The sequence below is a fragment of the Triticum aestivum genome, chromosome 1B, assembly GCF_018294505.1.
Source record: "Triticum aestivum cultivar Chinese Spring chromosome 1B, IWGSC CS RefSeq v2.1, whole genome shotgun sequence".
Lineage (NCBI taxonomy): Eukaryota > Viridiplantae > Streptophyta > Magnoliopsida > Poales > Poaceae > Triticum > Triticum aestivum.
Window position 1 is genome coordinate 35384098 of NC_057795.1, and position 20882 is coordinate 35404979.

The following is a 20882-nucleotide window of genomic DNA, read 5'->3' on the forward strand; positions in this document are numbered from 1 at the left end:
CAGAAAAATTCATGTCGATCAACTCTTTCGGTTGGGTTAAATTATGGAGAATTTCTAACGAGATCGCATATTTAGCACAAGATATTTAAATTATGGAGTATTTCATTCAGTTGAGTAAAAGGGCAACTACTCCATCTGCAGTAAGTAGATTACCAGAACTTTGGATGGTTCATACCCATTCCAGAAGATATACTCCACCACATCTGTTAATCTGCAAGGCAAATTAGGTGGAGAGGATCAAGTGGTGAACACTAAAGTGGCCTGGACATCATTTGTCTTTGCTTGATTTTCATCCACACACACACAATCTTTCTCCTTCACTTTTATTTCTCCAAAACAAAGGCAGAGTTTTTTTTGTAGAAGCAGAGTTTGATGTGACTTACAAGTTTGTATTGTATCATCATCATATTTGTTGCTTTCAGAAGACACTTAATTTGATAACTGCCTCATCTTAGTACACACACATACAAGCAAAGCTAGATACTCCCCTGCATTTGATTACTGAGGTGTCAATCAGTGCATGCTATGTGCGTGTGGGAGGCCGGCATGTCACTGTCATTGTAGTACAAGGAGCCGCACCATTTGACAGATCCCTCCATCCATCATGCTTGTGAATCTGATGCTCTGAATCATATCCATGACCAGATGCATTTAACTGAAGGTGAGGTGAGAAGAGCAGAATATAGACTATAGAGGATGAACTAGATGCATTTAACTGCAACGGCTGCGGTAAATCCACACCTCGGAGACGAGCTTCCTGCTCTGCTCTGCGATGGTTGTACGGCTCGAAGAAGGGCCCATCCGCCCCTCCCCCTCCTAGCACCCCCGCCATTGATGCTCAGGAGGAAGAGGAGCGGGAGGGTGACGGTGATGTGGGCATCGCCTGAAGCAGCAGATCCGGGCGGACGACCAGCAGCAGCAGCTCCGGGCAGGCAACCAACAACAGTAGCTCCATCCCGCCGTCTTGATAGTCCACGCCGCAGATCGAGCACCGCCACTTCAGATCAGAGAGCCGGAGGGGGAAACATCGCATTTTTAACGATGGAGTTGGTGCTGTAGAGCACAGATGATGCGCGCGAGGGAGAGGGCGATGTTCGCGGCCGACACGGGGGTAAAAATGGAAAACACCATTCTTGTGCGCGACTGAGCGAGTGTGCACATGATTTTGCTCCGCGCCTTACAAAAGTGAACGGAGGGAGTAGCATAATCATGACTATATGTCTAATCATGGCATGAATATTAAGACATGAGTGATTCAAAGCAATAGTCTATCATTTGACATAAAAACAATAATACTTCAAGCACACCAACCAAGCAGTTATGTCGTATTGAAATAACATAGCCAAAGAAAGCTCATCCCTACAAAATCATATAGTCTGGCTATGCTCCATCTTCACCACACAAAATATTCACATCATGCACAACCCCGATGACAAGCCAAGAAATTGTTTCATACTTTTTACGTTTCTTCTAACCTTTTCAACTTTTCACGCAATACATGAGCGTGAGCCATGGACATAGCACTATAGGTGGAATAGAATATGATGGTGGAGGTTGTGTGGAGAAGACAAAAAAGGAGAAAGTCTCACATCAACTAGGCTAATCAACGGGCTATGGAGATGCCCATCAATTGATGTCAATGTGAGGAGTAGGGATTGCCATGCAACAGATGCACTAGAGCTATAAGTATATGAAAGATCAAACTGAAACTAAGTGGGTGTGCATCCAACTTGCTTGCTCATGAAGACTTACGGCATCTGAGGAGGCACATGATTGGAATATACAAGCCAAGTTCTATAATGAAAATTCCCACTAGTATATGAAAGTGATAACTCACGAGACTCTCTATATGAAGAACATGGTGCTACTTTGAAGCACACGTGTGGTAAAAGGATAGTAACATTGCCCCTTCTCTCTTTTTCTCTCATTTTTTTGTTTTTTTCTTCTTTTTTTGGGCCTTCTCTTTTTTGGCCTTTCTCTTTTTTTTCATCCGGAGTATCATCCCGACTTGTGGGGGAATCATAGTCTCCATCATCCTTTCCTCACTTGGGCAATGCTCTAATAATGATGATCATCACACTTTTATTTACTTACAACTCAATATTACAACTCGATACTAGAACGAAGATATGACTCTATATGGATGCCTCCGGCGGTGTACCGGGATGCGCAATGATCTAGCATAGCAAAGATATTGAGGGAGTCCTGGATTAGGGGGTATCCGTACAGCCGGACTATATCCTTTGGCCGGACTGTTGGACTATAAAGATACAAGAATGAAGACTTCGTGTCGTGTCTGGATGGGACTCTCTTGGCGTGGAAGGCAAGCTTGGCGATATGGATATGTAGATCTCCCTCTGTTGTAACCGACTCTGTGTAACCCTAGCCCCCTCTGGTGTCTATATAAACCGGAGGGTTTAGTCCGTAGGACAACAACAATCATACCATAGGCTAGCTTCTAGGGTTTAGCCTCTACGTTCTCGTGGTAGATCAACTCTTGTAATACTCATATTCATCAATATCAATCAAGCAAGAAGTAGGGTATTACCTACATAGAGAGGGCCCGAACCTGGGTAAACATCGTGTCCCTTACCTCCTATTACCATCCGCCTTAGACGCACATTTCGGGACCCCCTACCCGAGATCCGCCGGTTTTGACACCGACATTGGTGCTTTCATTGAGAGTTCCACTATGTCGTTGCTGCAAGGTTTGATGGCCCCTTCAATCATCGACAACGATGCGGTCCAGGGTGAGGTTTTCCTCCCCGGACAGATCTTCATGTTCGGCGGCTTTGCACTGCAGGCCAACTTGTTTGGCCATCTGGAGCAGATCGAGAGCTACGCCCCTGGCCATCAGGCCAGGTTTGGAAACTTGAATTACACTGCCGATATCCACGGAGACTTGATATTCGATGGATTCGGGCCCATGCCAGGTGTGTCGCATGATCACGACGAGCACGATATAGCTCTGCCGTCGGATGGTGTTTGGGAGATCACGCCAGCAACTACTCCAGCCTCTAGTCCGGAGCAGATCGCGCCATCCGAGGACGGGAGGATAAACTCCACCACGGAGGCCGCGCCCTCAGTGGCGATAGAGCCGAATACTGACCTTACCCCTTGCGAGAGCCGTGTCCCCGAACTACTGGACTCGTCCCCGGCCATGGACTCCGAACCACCCGCGACCATACCTATCTAATATGATTGGGCGCCGGTCGTGGATTTCACCTCCACAGATATCTTTCAGCACTCGCCCTTCGGCGACATACTGGACTCATTAAAATCTCTCTCCCTGTCTGGAGAACCTTGGCCAAACTATGTCTGGCTAGAGTGGGATGCGGATGATGAAGAAATTCACTCCCCACCCACCACCCACTTAGTAGCCACTGTCGATGACTTAACCGACATGCTCGACTTTGACTCCGAAGACATTGATGGAATAGACAACGATGCAGGAGACGAACAGGAACGATCGCCAACAAGGCGCTGGACGATCACTTCATCACACGACGTATATATGGTGGATACACCCAAAGAAAATAATAACGAGGATGAAGCGAAAGATAGCTCCCACGACATGCAATCAAAACGGCGCCGTAGGCACCGCTCGAAATCCCGCCTTCGCAAAAACAGCGACGAGCGCATCATCCTGGAAAGGCAGCTGGAGCAAGAAAGGGTTATGGCCACTGCAAGAAGTTTGAAGAAGCAGAAACAAAGGCTCAAGACCGCACAAAACACACTCAATAGTAGATGGAATAAAGAGCTCGACACGGCAGAAAAGTACGGTGGCAGTCGCCCCACGAAGAGCTACCCAAAGCGGAAGCTGCTACCGGAATTCGACGACAAGGCTTTCGAACCCTCGCAGCCAAAAAACAAAACAGCCGATCGGTCGGATCGACGACCTCGCGGCCGTGATAGAGTGGCCAACGAGGCCGCACATAAGTCAGTACATGACCGATGCAAGGACCCGCATCAACGGGCCGACGCAACCAGATACATCTACGGATCAAGCAAACGCGCTCCAGCACTCAGCCAACACCAAATACCACAACCATCCGAACGCCATGGCATAGCCAAATACAGGGGTGCCTCACACCCCCTATGTTTCACCGACGAGGTATTAGGCCATGAATTTCCAGAAGGGTTCAAACCAGTTAACATAGAGGCATACGACGGAACCACGAACCATGGGGTCTGGATCGAGGACTTCATCCTCCATATTCACATGGGTCATGGAGACGATCTCCACGCCATCAAATACTTACCCCTCAAGCTCAAAGGACCAGCTCGACACTGGCTGAAAGGCCTCCCCGAAAATTCCATTGGAAGTTGGGAGGAGCTCGAGGACTCTTTCCGGACTAACTTTCAAGGGACTTATGTCCGACCCCCGGATGCTAATGATTTGAGTCATATAATTCAACAGCCCGGAGAGTCAGCCCGAAAGCTTTGGAATAGGTTTCTCACTAAGAAGAACCAAATTGTCGACTGTCCGGACGCTGAAGCCCTAGCATGTTTCAAGCACAGCATTCGAGACAAATGGCTTGCCAGACATCTTGGCCAAGAAAAGCCGAGAACAATGGCAGACCTAACAAGCCTCATGACCCGCTTTTGCGCGGGCGAGGACAGCTGGTTAGCCCGCAGCAGCACCAGCGACCCAGGCACATCCAAGGTCCGGGACGGCAATGGAAAACCGCAACGCAGTAAAAACAAGCGCCGGAATAAAGAAGACAGCCCAGACAACACGGCGGTAAACGCCGGATTTAGAGGCGCTGGTTCTTGGTCGTCTCCGGCATCGTCGTCCATACCGTCGATGTCTTCGGAGTCATAGTATAGCATGTCGGTTAGATCGTCGACAGTGGCTACCAAGTGGGTGGTGGGTGGATTTTGAATTTCTTCGTCGCCCGCATCCCAACCGTCCTGACCGCAGTCCGGCCAGGGCTCTCCTGATAACGAGAGATACTTTAGCGAACTCAAGATGTCGCCGAAAGGTGAATGCTGAAAGATGTCCGCGGTGGTGAACTCCATGATCGGCGCCCAACCGGATTCGGTTGGAGGGGGGGGGGGCAGGAGGTTCGGAGTCCGGCACCTCGGAGTCACGAGTTTTATGAGGGACAAAGTAGAGGTTGCAGCCCCCAAGGCGGTGTCCAGCCAACCGTCCTCGATCTGCACAGCCGGCTCCGAATTGGAGATCGGAGCGGACTCAAGTGCGGCCTCCAGGGTACTCTCCGGCTGCAGAGCTAAATCATGCCCATCGTGACAGTGCGGCACGCTTGGCTGTGGCTCGAATCCATCAAAGATCAAGTCCCCGCGGATGTTAGCCGTGAAGTTCAAACTTCCAAATCTGACCTGACGGCCGGGGGCGTAGCTTTCAATCTGCTCCAGATGGCCAAGTGAATTGACCCGCAGTGCAAAGCCGCCGAATACGAAGATCTGTCCGGGGAGGACGGTCTCACCCTGGACTGCGTCGTTGATGATGATCGAAGAAGCCATCGAGCGTATTGGCGACGACACAAAGGAACTCTCAATGAAAGCACCAATGTCGGTGTCAAAACTGGCGGATCTCGGGTAGGGGGTCCCAAACTGTGCGTCTAGGCGGATGGTAACAGGAGACAAGGGACACGATGTTTTACCCAGGTTCGAGCCCTCTTGATGGAGGTAAAACCCTACGTCCTGCTTGATTAATATTGATGATGTGTGTTACAAGAGTAGATCTACCACGAGATCAAGGAGGCTAAACCCTAGAAGCTATCCTATGGTATGATTGTTGTTCGTCCTACGGACTAAAGCCATCCGGTTTATATAGACACCGGAGAGGGCTAGGGTTACACAGAGTCGGTTACAATGGTAGGAGATCTACATATCCGTATCACCAAGCTTGCCCTCCACGCCAAGGAAAGTCCCATCCGGACATGGGACGACGTGTTCAATCTTGTATCATCATAGTCTTGGAGTCCGGCCGATGATGATAGTTCGGCTATCCGGACACCCCCTAGTCCAGTTCTCCCTCAGCCGTGCCGGCCACAGGTGATCCACAATAGACCTCATGGCGAGTCCGGACAACCTATGGAGCTCGGCCCATTCGGCCATCCGCTCATTCGGAGGAAGCGGACGCGCTGGACCATTAAATTGCGACCAGAACAGTTGCTCCACTACGCGATCTCTTTGACCTTTGAAGAACTCGGCCGCATCAGCAGCACTCGCTGCCAAATCCAGATAGGCGTTTGCAGAACTCCACAACCGGTCCAGAGGAGCATACTTAGGATCTACGAACTTCATCCGCAGCATAAAGGGCTTACCAGCCGCGATATCCCCGGCGTGACGCAGCTCCTCCTTCATCGCTCTAATTGTAGAGCAAGACTCCTTGGCAGCTACCATGGCCTTCTCCAGCTCCGTAGCCCTCGCTTGGCTTTCTTTCTCAAGAAGCCGGTATCGGTCGATGATATCACTTAACTCAACGGCCATCTTGGCCATCTTCTCCTTACTTTGGCAATGGGCAGCTTGTTCGGCCCTTAGCTCTTCAGCCGCCTTTAGAGCGGCCGTATCACTATTCCTGGCTTGCTTTTTGGCTCGGGCAAGTTCCGCCCGAAGGGTCTCCACTGCCGCAGCTCCATTTGCATTTCACAGCATGTTCAAGATACTGGTATTACGCTCCTCTTACCATATGTTGATCACCGGAGAAATTACATACCCTACGCCTCATCAAGCCGCTTGTTCACAAGCACGACATCGGCATCTGCCGCATCAAGTTGCCACGTTAGCTCGGCAACCTCACAAGTCCGACTAGCCACCGGACCTACCGCCACCTGCATATGAAGATGACCGGATTATTACCTATGACTATGATCCTCTATTTACTGCCGTTTCCGACGGAAACCAGAGTCTCAGGGGCTACTATTTGCACAGGGCACATTTAAAATATGTGCGGTACTGTAAAAAATACATGTCACTTCGCGTTCCTCAAAACCTTTCAGCAGACTCATAAAGGCTTCATGCAACCCACTTTCTGCGGATGAAACCCTCTCAACCACCGCACCCATTAGCGCACGGTGTGCTTTGAGATAGGCCCCTGCTCTAGCAGATCCTTCAGTGCATCCGACCGCATGACAGGCAGAGCCGGACCCTTCTGGTTGCTCCCTTCAAAAGCCGGATACTGAGGACTTCGGGTGGCCAAAGAATCACTCTCTGGCCTTGCCGGATTAGGAGAAGCCCTCCGAGACGACACCTCGGGGTCGCCCGCCTCATAAGGTGGGATGGCATGGGGAGGCGTTCCTCTCTCCATCATCTCTGGAAGAAAATCCCCCGAAGACGAACTCTGCCGAGAAGGGCCACGATCCGGACTACAAGACAAATGTTTCGATTATTTTCCTCAGAAGTAAAGTGGGATGTTTTTTACTATTAAACCCTTCCTTTTACTTACAGCTCGATGGAGGGCTGATCCCCTTGCGGGCACTGTACGGCCGGGGTATCCCCTGGGCGAGGACCCTCTGGTGAAGTTTTCTTCCCCCGTTTAGAGACTATTGTCTCCGGCCTTTAGAGGCGGTCCTTTTCCTTCCTTGGGGAGGGGGAGATTTGTCTTCTTCTCCCCGGTTGTCCGCCTTCGCGGAGGCGTCAGCCTCTTTCTTCCCACCTTTATCCTCCCCTGAGGGCGCTTGGTAGGGCGCAAGCTCCAACATCCGGACTAGTACCGGATCCGGTGAGACCTCGGGGAGGGGGGCCGGACACTTGATCATCTTTGCCTTTGCTATCCAGTCCTGGTCAAAGAGCGACTTCGCAGAATGATGTCGTGATGAATAGAAATACAACGTGTTCGGCCATAGGGCAACTTACCTGGGTATCCGAACGATTGCAGCTCAGACCCGCATCCTCGGTGGAATCCGGACACATTGCTTGCGGTCCAAAGTACAATACGTGCATCTCCTCGGGTGTCATGCCGAGGAAGTGCTGAATAGCCCGCGGTCCCTCCGAATTGAATTCCCACAGACAAAGGGGACGGTTTGCAGGGCAGGGTTCGGCGAAATAACATTACTTGTGTTATTGTGACCAGACCAATATCTCTTTCGAGGAGATCATGGATGCGGCCCTGCAGTATGGGCACGTCCTTCACTGGCCCCCAGTCTAGCCCCTTGTTGATCCATGACGTTAGTCGTGGAGGGTGACCCGAGCAAAAGGCAGGTGGGGCCACCCATTTGGTACCCCTGGGAGCTGTGACATCAAACCATTCTTGTTGCCATAAGCTGGACACCTCCTAGAAAGAACCCTCGGGCCATGGGACATCGACGCTTTTGCTTATTACAGCACCTCCGCATTCTGCATACCTCCCCTTGATCGTCTTCGGCTCCACTTGGAAGGTCTTGAGCCACAGGCCAAAGTGAGGGGTGATGCGGAGAAAAGCTTCGCACACGACGATAAAAGACGTGATGTGGAGAATAGAATCCGGAGCTAAATCATGGAAGTCCAGCCCGTAATAGAACATGAGCCCCCTCACGAAGGGATCCAGAGCTAGGCCTAGCCCTCGAAGGAAGTGAGATATGAATACTACGCTCTTGCCGGGTTTGGGAGTAGGTAGGACCTGCCCTTGAGCAGGCAGCCGGTGCGCAATCTTGCCGGTCAAGAACCTGGCCTCTCTTAACTTTTTGACGTCTTCCTCCGTGAAGAAGGAGGGCATCCACCGACCTTGATGGTTGGATCTGAACATGGTTGAAGGTCCAAAGCGCCTGACCTGGGCTTTGGGTGTTGGAACTCGAGGCGGGGGAGGGATTCGATTGAGTTCGAGGAATAAAAAAGGATAGGCCTTGGTCTCTTTATAAAGAAGGTGAATACCAAGCGTCCTCCTCGCGACTGTTTGGGACTTGCCTATAATCTAGGATTCATACCAACGGGCACGATTGGGTTACCCACACCCGTATTGATGAGAATCCCGTGATAAGGGTACACGATCTCTGCTTCGACAAGACGTGCCAAGGAAACCGCCTCGCGATATGCGCCAAGGCTGGTTGAAAAACACGGTTCGAATAATGATCAGGCCATAGTGTGATGTCATGCTGTAATGCGTCGGCAGATTAGATTTGTGGAAATATTATTCTCTCTACGATGCTATGTGGAACTTGTTTTGCAGAGCCGGAAACTATCCTTGTGTTCAAGACCTTCTATGGAGTATTCGGAGGAGGAACCCGCCTTGCAATGCCGAAAACAATCTGCGCACCGGACTCATAATCATTGAAGCCTGGTTCAGGGGCTACTGAGGGAGTCCTGGATTAGGGGGTATCCGGACAGCCAGACTATATCCTTTGGCCGGACTGTTGGACTATGAAGATACAAGAATGAAGACTTCGTCTCGTGTCTGGATGGGACTCTCTTAGCATGGAAGGCAAGCTTGGCGATACAGATATGTAGATCTCCTTCTGTTGTAACCGACTCTGCGTAACACTACTAGGGAAAAGGCTAGCAGCAGCGCGGGTTTTAGATGTATCAGTAGCGGGGGGATAGGCGCTACTAATAAGGCGCTACAGCTAACACATAGCAGTAGCACGTGCTCACCGGCGCTACTGCTACACAAGTGTAGCAGCAGCGCTGTTAGCGGAAGCTCGCTACTGCTACTATCTCTAGCGCGCTTTGCCTGTATGCGCTACTGCTATCGCAGCACTGCTGCTAAATTTTATACACCCGCTACTGCTAATTTTAGTAGTTTTTTTTGGCATATTTGTTTTGTATTTGAACAGGCTTTATAGAAGAATCTTTAGCACATAGAAATGTCATCATGATAGACATACAAATGCCTGCGAGACCACAAATGTAATCATAACATGTACATACAAATAGTCTCATCATAATCATCATCCAACACAAAGTGGTATCTTGTCATCATCTCGAAAATAGCGATACATGCAAGTCTCGAATACTTGCAACTACAACAACGTCATCCATGTAAACAAAGGTATACGCAAGAAGTGCTATCACTATGAGTGAGAGCAGAACTATGCAGTACATGAGGTGGCGGTTACGAGGCCTCTCTCGCGCTAGCGTGAACCTCAAGTAACTAGCTTCTCCTTCTTGTCTGCTTTTGAAGCCTTTATGGTTGGCGCCCGTGAACCCATTCACTTGCGCCTGACACTCATGCCACTCGTTGTACACCCCCACAACCTTCCCTTTGTACACGACATAGCAATTCCATCTCACCATCAAGAAACTAGGTACCTGTTAGAGATGCATGTTCATGAAGATGATGGACAATCATATATATGCAACAAAATATACTAGAGCAACACCAAAAAAGAAAGGGTTAGCAACTAGATGTAATATACAGTATGCAAATTAATTAACTAGAGGTATGCAGGTCATCGTATGCAAACTAACAAAGTAGTGTTACGCAAGTTCGGCATGGACCGTGGACATCACAAAGTTTCATCGCTACAAAAAGTATACAAGTTCAACCGACACATATCATCATCATCGGCATCATAAATAACTAGAAGTTCCTTCCTTCCAGATCATCGAGGACGAACCCTAGCTTCTTGAACGGCGTGAGGTCTAGACGTTGCATGCCTATGCGAGTTCGGACGTCAGCTCGCGATATAGGGCCGTGGTGGAACATCCCCTTCTCATCGACGACTTCTTTCATGATGATCGTTGCAATGTCGCTTTGGATGCGAAAGAAGTCATCTCTAAGTTTATAATCCGCTTCTCCATGAGATTCTAGCCACTTGTGGATATGATCATCATTTCTGCTATTAATGCGAAGCTTTTGGTGATCCATGTTGAACTGAATCATGAGATGGACGATGTAGAATCCATCCTTCTTGCTTGGTTTTGGGACATGGATGCAGGAGAAGTTAGTTTTATGCGCGAAACCCATCTTCTTGTTCCTTTGTTTCTTGATCTGCACGTGGCCACCTGTAAAGCTGAAGCCTTGGAGAGCATCATCTAGAATATTCATTATGTGGGTGTAGTCTTTTTTCTTGTAGTCTCTAGAAGGGTCAAAATACACGGCGTGGGAGACTTGCGGGTAAAGAACGATAAGGACGGCGCGCCCATTTCTGCGGGGAAAATACACCTCAAATTATTCCCCATATGAGAGGGAAGGAATGATTGAAATGTACGAAAGGGTTGTTCGGAACTGACTTACTTTGGATGATAAGGCACGAGGACAATTTCCCGGTCCTTATTCTGTACCATGAAGTTTTGTAGGTACTCCCTAGCAGTTTCACGCTCAAAGTCGCCAAGACTCAAGAAAGACTCGTGCATGTAGTACGGATCCGCGACACAGATTTGCGAGACTTCTTCACTCTTCATGACGGAGCTCATATGTAGCGCAAAAAGGCGGACGATAGTAAAATCAAGCCGCCTTGTTAGAAACATCTCAAAGATATGGTCAAACCGCAGGAAGAACACCTCCGCGGGCCGTGTGCCGACGTAGCACTTCCCCTCAGGCACACGAGCCGCGTATGTCGGATATCCTGGATCCTTTGAGGCTAGTAGGCTTTTCTCAGTCGACAGCACATGGTCGTGCTGTCTCTTGAGATCCCCTGATAGTGCCTCCAGCGGTTTCGGTGGTAGCATCGGCTCGCCCGTGAGATGGAACATGACCGCACCTTTCGCGGGTAGACGCTCTTCAGAATGCATCATCTGGCTGCTATGTGCTCTGGCTTGTTTGGAGGCAGTTACCTTCCCCGATCTCTTCCTCTCCTTTTTCTTGGGCACACCTTCCAGACCCTTCCTTAACCCCTGCCCTAGTGTTCCCGGGCTAAGTACTGTACAACCCTCGCGGCCGGCTAGTTGAGCCTGTGTTGAGGCGGCATCTTCAGGCATGTCCTGTGAGGATTTCATGAAGAGATACTTTTTGCAATCCATGCTTACGACCCTGCCCGGGCATATCATCCATATCCTCATTAGCAAGCTGATAGCCCGATTCGTCATATGGTTGACTCATCATATCTATGTCACAGTCATATGTGTTTGTATTGAGGTAATCCATAGGGTCGACCTCTGTCTCATCATCCATTCTCTGTTCTACAGGAGAAATTACATCAGCCAGTACTATTGCACCCCCTTCATCATGTCGTCCGCCGCTCTCACCCGGCACTACACGAGCTGTTAATTGCGTAGGCGGGGTGGTGGTCTCCGCGCATGCTTGTTGATGTGTGGTAGTTATTGGTGTGCTCTCGGCCGGCTCCAGGCGAATAAGATTCTTCGGCCATAGCAGCACCCAATTCTTGCAGCTTCCAATCCGCGGTGGGGTCTCGTCGTCCGCTCCCACATGCTGTACTGGAGGAGGCAAATCCTCGTACCCCGATTTCACACTGGTCAAGCTAACCTTGAAGTGCCCAGCGGGGATCGGCTGGTTGTGGAACGTGCGTTGAGAGTGGTCCATTATCATCCCCCTTTTCCCACATCCACCTTCTGGCCTTTGTGTTGGAAATATGCCCTAGAGGCAATAATAAATTAGTTATTTTCATATTTCCTTGTTCATGATAATCGTTTATTATCCATGCTATAATTGTATTGACAGGAAACTCAGATACATGTGAGGGTACATAGACAACACCATGTCCCTAGTAAGCCTGTAGTTGACTAGCTCGTTGATCAATAGATGGTTACGGTTTCCTGACCATGGACATTGGATGTCGTTGATAACGGGATCACATCATTAGGAGAATGATGTGATGGACAAGACCAAATCCTAAGCCTAGCACAAAGATCGTAGTTCGTATGCTAAAGCTTTTCTAATGTCAAGTATCTTTTCCTTAGACCATGAGATTGTGCAACTCCCGGATACCGTAGGAATGCTTTGGGTGTACCAAACGACACAACGTAACTGGGTGGCTATAAAGGTGCACTATAGGTATCTCCGAAAGTGTCTGTTGGGTTGGCACGAATCGAGACTGGGATTTGTCACTCCGTGTAAACGGAGAGGTATCTCTGGGCCCACTCAGTAGGACATCATCATATTGTGCACAATGTGACCAAGGTGTTGATCACGGGATGATGTGTTACGGAACGAGTAAAGAGACTTGCCGGTAATGAGATTGAACAAGGTATCGGTATACCGACGATCGAATCTCGGGCAAGTACTATACCGCTAGACAAAGGGAATTGTATACGGGATCGATTGAGTCCTTGACATCGTGGTTCATCCGATGAGATCATCGTGGAACATGTGGAAGCCAACACGGGTATCCAGATCCCGCTGTTGGTTATTGACCGGAGAACGTCTCGGTCATGTCTGCGTGATTCCCGAACCCATAGGGTCTACACACTTAAGGTTCGATGACACTAGGGTTATAAAGGAAGTTTGTATGTGGTTACCGAATGTTGTTTGGAGTCCCGGATGAGATCCCGGACATCACGAGGAGTTCCGGAATGGTCCGGAGGTAAAGGTTTATATATGGGAAGTCCTGTTTTGGTCACCGGAAAAGTTTCGGGTTTTTTCGTAACGTACCGGGACCACCGGGAGGGTCCCGGGGGTCCACCAAGTGGGGCCACCAACCCCGAAGGGCTGCATGGGCCAAGTGTGGGACGGGACCAGCCCCAGGTGGGCTGGTGCGCCCCCCCACAGGGCCCAAGCCGTAGGGAAGTGGGGAAGGGGGGTAAACACTAGGGCAGATGGGCCCTAAGGCCCACCCTAGGTGCGCCTCCCCCCTCTCCCCTTCTGGCCGCCACCGAGATGGGATCTGGGGGCTGTCGCCACCCCTGGGGAGGGAACCCTAGAGGGGGTGCAGACCCCTCCCCTCCCCCTATAAATACTTGAGGTCTGGGGGCTGCCCAACACACGAGAACCTCTCCATCTTGGCGCAGCCCTACCTCTCTTACTCCTCCTCTCCCGCGGTGCTTGGCGAATCCCTACTGGATTGCCATGCTCCACCACCACCACCACGCCGTTGTGCTGCTGCTGGACGGAGTCTTCCTCAACCTCTCCCTCTCTCCTTGCTGGATCAAGGCGTGGGAGATGTCACCGGGCTGTACGTGTATTGAACATGGAGGTGCCGTTCGTTCGGCAGTAGGATCTCCGGTGATTTGGATCACGACGAGTACGACTCCTTCAACCCCATTCTCTTGAACGCTTCCGCTTAGCGATCTACAAGGGTATGTAGATGCACTCCCCTCTCCCTCGTTGCTAGTATCTCCATAGATAGATCTTGGTGACTCGTAGGAAAATTTTGAATTTCTGATACGTTCCCCAACAGTGGCATCATGAGCTAGGTCTATTGCTTAGATTCTTTGCACGAGTAGAACACAAAGTAGTTGTGGGCGTTGATTTTGTTCAATATGCTTACCGTTACTAGTCCAATCTTGTTTCGACGGTATTGTGGGATGAAGCGGCCCGGACCGACCTTACACGTACACTTACGTGAGACAGGTTCCACCGACTGACATGCACTTGGTGCATAAGGTGGCTAGCGGGTGCCAGTCTCTCCCACTTTAGTCGGAACGGATTCGAGGAAAAGGGTCCTTATGAAGGGTAAATAGCAATTGGCATATCACGTTGTGGTTTTGCGTAGGTAAGAAACGTTCTTGCTAGAAACCCATAGCAGCCACGTAAAACATGCAAATAACAATTAGAGGACGTCTAACTTGTTTTTGCAGGGTATGCTATGTGATGTGATATGGAAAAGAAGAATGTGATGAATGATATGTGATGTATGAGATTGATCATGTTCTTGTAATAGGAATCATGACTTGCATGTCGATGAGTATGACAACCGGCAGGAGGCATAGGAGTTGTCTTAATTTATTGTATGACCTGCGTGTCATTGAACAACGCCATGTAATTACTTTACTTTATTGCTAACCGGTAGCCATAGTAGTAGAAGTAATAGTTGGCGAGACAACTTCATGAAGACACGATGATGGAGATCATGATGATGGAGATCATGGTGTCATGCCGGTGACGATGATGATCATGGAGCCCCGAAGATGGAGATCAAAAGGAGCAAAATGATATTGGCCATATCATGTCACTATTTGATTGCATGTGATGTTTATCATGTTTATACATCTTATTTGCTTAGAACGACGGTAGTAAATAAGATGATCCCTCATTAAAATTTCAAGAAAGTGTTCCCCCTAACTGTTCACCATTGCGAAAGTTCGTTGTTTCGAAGCATCACGTGATGATCGGGTGTGATAGATTCTTACGTTCACATACAACGGGTGTAAGCCAGATTTACACACGCGAAACACTTAGGTTAACTTGACGAGCCTAGCATGTATAGACATGGCCTCGAAACACAAGAGACCGAAAGGTCGAGCATGAGTCGTATGGAGAATATGATCAACATGAAGATGTTCACCGATGATGACTAGTCCGTCTCACGTGATGATCGGACACGGCCTAGTTGACTCAGATCATGTAATCACTTAAATGACTAGAGGGATGTCTATCTGACTGGGAGTTCATGAGATGAACTTAATTATCCTGAACATAGTCAAAAGATCTTTGCAAATTATGTCGTAAGCTCGCGCTTTAGTTCCACTATTTAGATATGTTCCTAGAGAAAATATAGTTGAAAGTTGACAGTAGGGATTATGCAGACAGTAGAAAGCTTATGTCCTTAATGCACCGCTCAGTGTGCTGAACCCCAAACGTCGTCTGTGGATGTTGCGAACATCGGACATACACGTTTTGATAACTACGTGATAGTTCAGTTAAACGGTTTAGAGTTGAGGCACCAAAGACGTTTTTCGAAATGTCGCGGAACATATGAGATGTTTCGAGGGCTGAAATTGGGATTTCAGGCTCGTGCCCACGTCAAGAGGTATAAGACCTCCAACAATTTTCTTAGCCTTCAAACTAACGGAGAAAAGCTCAATCGTTGATATTGTGCTCAGATTGTCTGAGTGCAACAATCACTTGAATCGAGTGGGAGTTGATCTTCCAGATGAGATAGTGATGTTTCTCCAAAGTCATTGCCACCAAGCTGCTAGAGCTTCGTGATGAACTATAACATATGAAGGATAGATGATCCTTGAGGTATTCATGATGTTTGACACCACGAAAGTAGAAATCAAGAAGGAGCATCAATTGTTGATGGTTGGTGAAACCAGTAGTTTCAAGAAGGGTAAGGGCAAGAAGAGACACTTCATGAAACGACAAATCAGTTGCTGCTCCAATGAAGAAACCCAAGGTTGAACCCAAACCCGAGACTAAGTGCTTCTGTAATAAGGGGAACAGCCACTGGAGCAGAATTACCATAGATACTTGGTAGATAAGAAGGCTGGCAAGGTCGATAGAAGTATATTGGATATACATTATGTTAATGTGTAGTTTACTAGTACTCCTAGTAGCACCAGGGTATTAGATACCGGTTCGGTTGCTAAGTGTTAGTAACTCGAAATAAAAGCTACGGAATAAACGGAGACTAGCTAAAGGTGAGCTGACGATACTTGTTGGAAGTGTTTCCAAGGTTGATGTGATCAAGCATCGCACGCTCCCTCTACCATCGAGATTGGTGTTAAACCTAAATAATTGTTATTGTTGTTTGCGTTGAGCATAGACATGATTGGATTATGTCTGTAGCAATACAGTTATTCATTTAAGGAGAATAATGGTTACTCTATTTATTTGAATAATACCTTCAATGGTCTAGCACCTAAAAGGAATGGTTTATTGAATCTCGATCGCAGTGATACACATTTTCATGCCAAAAAGGATATAAGATAGTAATGATAGTACCACTTACTTGTGGCACTGCCATGTAAGTCATATTGGTGTAAAACGCATGATGAAGCTCCATGTTGATGGATCTTTGGACTCACTCGTTTTTGAAAAGTTTGAGACATGCAAACCATGTCTATTGGTGTATACGCATGAAGAAACTCCATGCAGATGGATCATTTGGACTCACTTGATTTTGAATCACTTGAGATATGCAAATCATACCACATAGGCAAGATGACTGAAAAGCCTTGGTTTCAGTAAAATGGAACAAGATAGCAACTTGTTGGAAGTGACACACTTTGATGTGTGCAGTCCAATGAGTGCTGAGGCATGCAGTGAATATCGTTATGTTTTACTTCACAGCTGATTTAAGTAGATACTGCATATTTACTTGATGAAACACAAGTCTGAATTATTGAAGGGTTCAAGTAATTTCAGAGTGAAGTTGAAGGTCATTGTGACAAGAGGATAAAATGTCTATGATATGATCATAGAGATGAGTATCTGAGTTACGAGCTTTGGCACACAATTAAGACATTGTGGAAATTGTTTCACAACCAATACCACCTGGAACACCATAGTTTGATGGCGTGTCCGAACATCATAGTTGCACCCTATTGGATATGGTGCGTACCATGACATCTCTTATCGAATTACCACTATTGTTCATGGGTTAGGCATTAGAGACAGCTGCACTCACTTTAAATAGGGCACCACGTAATTCCGTTGAGACGACACCGTTTGAACTGTGGTTTGGAGAAACCTAAGTTGTCGTTTCTTAAAGGTTTGGGGCTGCGACGCTTATGTGAAAAAGTTTCAGGTTGATAAGCTCGAACCCAAAGTGGATAAAATTCATCTTCATAGGACACCCAAAACAGTTGGGTATACCTCCTAATTCAGATCCGAAAGCAATAGGGATTGTTTCTTGAATCGGGTCCTTTCTCGAGGAAAGGTTTGTCTCGAGAATTGAGTGGGAGGATAGTGGAGACTTGATGAGGTTATTGAACCATCACTTCAACCAGTGTGTAGCAGGGCATAGGAAGTTGTTCCCGTGGCACCTACACCAATTGAAGTGGAAGCTTATGATATTGATCATGAAGCTTTGGATCAAGTCACTACCGAACCTCGTAGGACGACAAGGACGCGTACTGCTTCGGAGTGGTACAGTGATCTTGTCTTGGAGGTCATGTTGCTAGACAACAATGAACCTACGAGCAATGGAGAAGCAATGGTGGGCCCATATTCCAACAAATGGTTAGAAGCCATAAAATCCGAGAGAGGATCCATGACTTTGGAAGAAATACTTGATGGTCATAAGGCCGTTGGGTAAAGATGGATTTTAAAAGGAAGACAGACAATGATGGTAAGTATCACCATTAAGAAGGCTCGACTTGTCATTCAAGATGTTTTCCGACAAGTTCAAGGAGTTGACTTCGGTGAGGCTTTCTCACTCGTAGCGATGCTAAGAGTCTGTTGGAAATGGATTAGCAGTTGCTGCATTATTTATGAAATCTTGCAGATAGAATGTCAAAACATTATTTCCTCGACAGTTTTCTTGAGGAAAGGTTGTATGTGATACAACCAGAAGGTTTTGACAATCGTAAAGAATGCTAACAAATATGCAAAACTCCAGCAATCCTTCTAAGGACTGGAGTAAGCATCTCGGAGTTGGAATGTACACTTTGATGAGATGATCAAAGATTTTGGGTTTATGCAAAAGTTTATGAGAAACTTGTATTTCCAAAGAAGTGAGTGGGAGCACTATAGAATTTCTGATGAGTATATGTTGTTGACATACTGATGATCATAAATGATATAGAATTTCTGGAAAGCATATAGGGTTATTTGAAAGATGTTTTTCAATAGAAAACCTGGATTAAGCTACTTGAACATTGAGCATCGAGATCTATAAGGATAGATCAAAATGCTTAATAATACTTTCAAATGAGCACATACCTTAACATGATCTTGAAAGTGTTCAAGATGGATCAGTCAAAGAAGGAGTTCTTGCCTGAGTTGTAAGGTACGAAGTTAAGACTTAAAGCTCGACCACGGCAGAAAAGAGAGAAAGGACGAAGTGTTGGAAATATGCCCTAGAGGCAATAATAAAAGTATTATTATATTTCAATGTTCATGATAAATGTCTTTTATTCATGCTATAACTTTATTATCCGGAAATCGTAATACACGTGTGAATACTTAGACCACAATATGTCCCTGGTGAGCCTCTAGTTGACCAGCTCGTTGTGATCAACAGATAGTCATGGTTTCCTGACTATGGACATTGGATGTCGTTGATAACGGGATCACATCATTAGGAGAATGATGTGATGGACAAGACCCAATCCTAAGCATAGCATAAAAGATCGTGTAGTTCGTTTTGCTAGAGCTTTGCCAGTGTCAAGTATCTCTTCCTTCGACCATGAGATTGTGTAACTCCCGGATACCGTAAGAGTGCCTTGGGTGTATCAAACGTCACAACGTAACTGGGTGACTATAAAGGTGCATTACAGGTATCTCCGAAAGTATCTGTTGGGTTGACATGGATCGAGACTGGGATTTGTCACTCCGTATGACGGAGAGGTATCTCTGGGCCCACTCGGTAATGCATCATCATAATGAGCTCAATGTGACCAAGGTGTTGGACATGGGATCATGCATTACGGTACGAGTAAAGTGACTTGCCGGTAACGAGACTGAACAAGGTATTGGGATACCGACGATCGAGTCTCGGGCAAGTAACGTACCGATTGACAAAGGGAATTGCATACAGGGTTTGATCGAATCCTCGACATAGTGGTTCATCCGATGACAACATCGAGGAGCATGTGGGAGCCATCATGGGTATCTAGATCCCACTGTTGGTTATTGACTGAGAGCGTCTCGGTCATGTCTGCATGTCTCCCGAACCCGTAGGGTCTACACACTTAAGGTTCAGTGACGCTAGGGTTATTAGGAAGACTAGTATGTGACTACCGAATGTTGTTTGGAGTCCCGGATGGGATCCTGGACGTCACGAGGAGATCCGGAAGGGTCCGGAGGTAAAGATTTATATATGGGAAGTTGTCAAACAGACACCGGGAAGTTTCGGGGTCATACCGGTATTGTACCGGGGCCACCGGAAGGGTTCCGGGGGTCCATCGGGAGGGGTCACTCCTCCCGGGGGGCCACATGGGCTGCGTGGGGCAGGGAGCCAGCCCCTGGTGGGCTGGCCGCACCCCCTCCCTTGGGCCCATGCGCCTAGGGTTGAGGGGGGAACCCTAGAGGGGGCGCCCCCCTTGGCTTGGGGGGCAAGCCACCCTCTCCCCTCTCCCCTAGGCCGCCGCACCCCCCCCTAGATGGGTTCTAGGGGGCCGGCCCCCTTCTCCCTTCCCCCTATAAATAGAGGGGTGAGGGGAGGGCAGCCGCACCACCCTCCAAGGCGCAGCCCTCCCCTCCCCAACACCTCTCCTCCTCCGTTGTGTGCTTGGCGAAGCCCTGTCGGAGTACTGCCTCTCCACCATCACCACGCCGTCGTGCTGCCGGTGGAGCAGTCTTCCTCAACCTCTCCTTTCCCCTTGCTGGATCAAGAAGGAGGAGACGTCTCCCGTCCCGTACGTGTGTTGAACGCGGAGGTGCTGTCCGTTCAGCACTTGGTCATCGGTGATTCGAATCACGTCGAGTACGACTACATCATCACCTTGCAAGCTTCCGCACGCGATCTACAAGTGGTATGTAGATGCAAACTCTCTCCCTTGACTCGTTGCTTAGATGAACTCATAGATGGATCTTGGTGAAACCGTAGGAAAAATTTTAATTTTCTGCAACGTTCCCCAACAGTGGCATCATGAGCTAGGTCTATGCGTAGTTCTCTTTGCATGAGTAGAACACAATTTTGTTGTGGGCATGGATTTTGTCATCTTACTTGCCTCTACTAGTCCTTTCTTGCTCAACGGTATTGTGGGGTGAAGCGGCCCGGACCAACCTTACACGTACGCTTACGTGAGACCGGTTCCACCGACTGACATGCACTAGTTGCATAAGGTGGCTGGCAGGTGTCTGTCTCTCCCACTTTAGTTGGAGCGGAATCGATGAACAGGGCCCTTATGAAGGGTAAATAGAAGTTGAGAAAATCACGTTGTGGTGATTCGTAGGTAAGAAAACGTTCTTGCTAGAACCCAATTGCAGCCACGTAAAAGATGCAACAACAATTAGAGGACGTCTAACTTGTTTTTGCAGCGATTGATCATGT

The 20882-nt window shown here is 48.1% G+C and overlaps 1 long non-coding RNA gene across 1 annotated transcript; it reads right to left on the bottom strand.

Moving 5' to 3' along the window:
• Window positions 1–358: 358 nt before the first annotated feature.
• Window positions 359–864, bottom strand: LOC123085818 (uncharacterized). The gene is made up of 2 exons (XR_006439942.1): window positions 742–864; window positions 359–655 (listed from the first exon to the last, which is right to left on the bottom strand). It is a non-coding gene; the product is annotated as an uncharacterized lncRNA (long non-coding RNA).
• Between the last annotated feature and the right edge of the window lie 20018 nt (window positions 865–20882).